Below are 1,845 nucleotides of genomic sequence, written 5' to 3'. Positions count from 1 at the left end.
AGATGAAAAAACATGCACTTTCAAAAAAAATGGCACCTGAAAAGGAGGTCGTATGAGCTCAAATGAGGCCTTTGAAGTTGTAGAATTGGGAATTGGATAGGTACAGCTGAGAGAATCCAAAAATTCTGAAATACTTGTGCACCAAAATCAGAAAATAACCACACCACTACGAAGAGCACAAAATTTTAGCCCATTTCAAAAAAAATTGCACCAAAAAAGGAGCAAAAATGAGCAAGATATGGCCTTTCAAAGTTGAACTGCAAAACTAAAAAGCTCAATGAAGAGGGGGTCAAAAAATTTCAAAAATATGTTGATGTGGCATTGACGTCAGAAAATGATGGGCTTAAATTTGATGCCCTTCTAGCCATCACAAACACTTCATCTCCCCCTACGTGGCATCCGTACCGTACGGACATGCTGATTTGGCACTGTATCATTGGGCGATGAACTGGCGTATGGATGTTGACCATGGGCTAGTGGCCGCCTGCCATGTGGTAGGCACGGGTCCGTCAGTTTAAATAACTATTGGTGGGAGGGTAAGTGCTACCGGGAGGTGTAGCAGTCGCCAGAGGTGAAGGTGACGGGCGGAGGAGTGACCGGCGGGCCGGAAAGCAGTGGGGGTAGACTGCAGGACTGTCGGAGGCAGCAGCGGTGTCAGTCTGGAGGGTCGCTGGGTGTTGTTAGAAAGGGAGCAGTAGCCAGTAGAGGGGCCGGTCTACAGTTGTCGGAACAGAGCCAGCGACCGATGGAGGTACGGGCTGACACGTTGGCGAGTTGTGGGCCCTGCAAAAAGCTGACAAAGTACGACGGTCGGCAGCGGTGGATGCAGCGGTCGACGAAACTTGTAGAGCCTGCAACACACGCAGGTACGGATAGCATGGGGTGGGGGTCTGTGGACCCCCCCCCAAAAAAAGATTTTTTTTTTATTTTTTCTTTTTTGTTTGAATTAAATTTATTCGAAATTTTTTTTTTTCGAAATATATATATATTTTTTTTTCGATTTTTTTTTTTTTTTTCAAAAATTGATTTTAAAAAAAAAAATCGAAATCCGTACAATAATAGCCAAAATGGGCAAAAAAAACTTTCTCACCAAAATGGGTCGACTTTATAGTCGAAATTCATGGAAATGGCCTTCCGGATTCAACCGTGATGTCCAAATCGCTATACGACGCCCCCAAAAAATGAAGATCACCAAATCCAAAAATTGAAGCCTCCAAAATGTCTCCAAAAGACTAATCAATGGAGCACTATAGGCTCTGATACCATATTGAGACATGGGCCAGCTAGGACTTGAACCTAGGACCTTCCAACGCTACTGGAGTGCTCTACCACTGAGCTACTGGCCCCTCTTGGACCATTCCATCATTGGTCGGGGTGTGGCTTATTTCCAACACCAACACACCCCCTCAAGCCACACCTCTCATGTGCATGGGGCTCCTAGCCTGGACCTGACTCTGATACCATGTAGGATTTTGCCAAGATCAAGGGCACAATGAAAATCATAAAAAGAGAGACAATAGAATGACAAGAACAAAACTATATTCTCATCAATATGCAAATGATCAACTGGATTAACCAATACAATGAATATAGGTCTGCTTATATAGGCAAGGCCATATGGATGTACAAGCACACAATTATGACATGTGGCTCAATGAGAAATAAGGGTAGGTAAGAAATACTAGGGGTAGGTAGGAGAAATAATATAATATTCTACAAGAGGTGGATGACCCACTGAATGTGGAGTGTAACAGCAAAATAAGACCACAAAAGGTGGAATTTCTCCTACAAGCTCTATCCCTATGTCCACACTTCCCTAAGTGTCTCAAATCCAAACTACGAAGA

The 1,845-nt window shown here is 43.7% G+C and overlaps 1 non-coding gene across 1 annotated transcript; it reads right to left on the bottom strand.

The window, feature by feature from the left end:
- Nucleotides 1–1,275: 1,275 nt before the first annotated feature.
- TRNAA-AGC (transfer RNA alanine (anticodon AGC)) lies at nucleotides 1,276–1,346 on the bottom strand. Its single transcript has one exon. It is a non-coding gene; the product is annotated as a tRNA-Ala (tRNA).
- Between the last annotated feature and the right edge of the window lie 499 nt (nucleotides 1,347–1,845).

The sequence above is a fragment of the Cryptomeria japonica genome, chromosome 10, assembly GCF_030272615.1.
Source record: "Cryptomeria japonica chromosome 10, Sugi_1.0, whole genome shotgun sequence".
In the NCBI taxonomy this organism is placed as follows: Eukaryota; Viridiplantae; Streptophyta; class Pinopsida; order Cupressales; family Cupressaceae; genus Cryptomeria; species Cryptomeria japonica.
The sequence above is the reverse complement of the archived record's forward strand: the minus strand, read 5'-3'. Positions and strand labels throughout refer to the sequence as shown.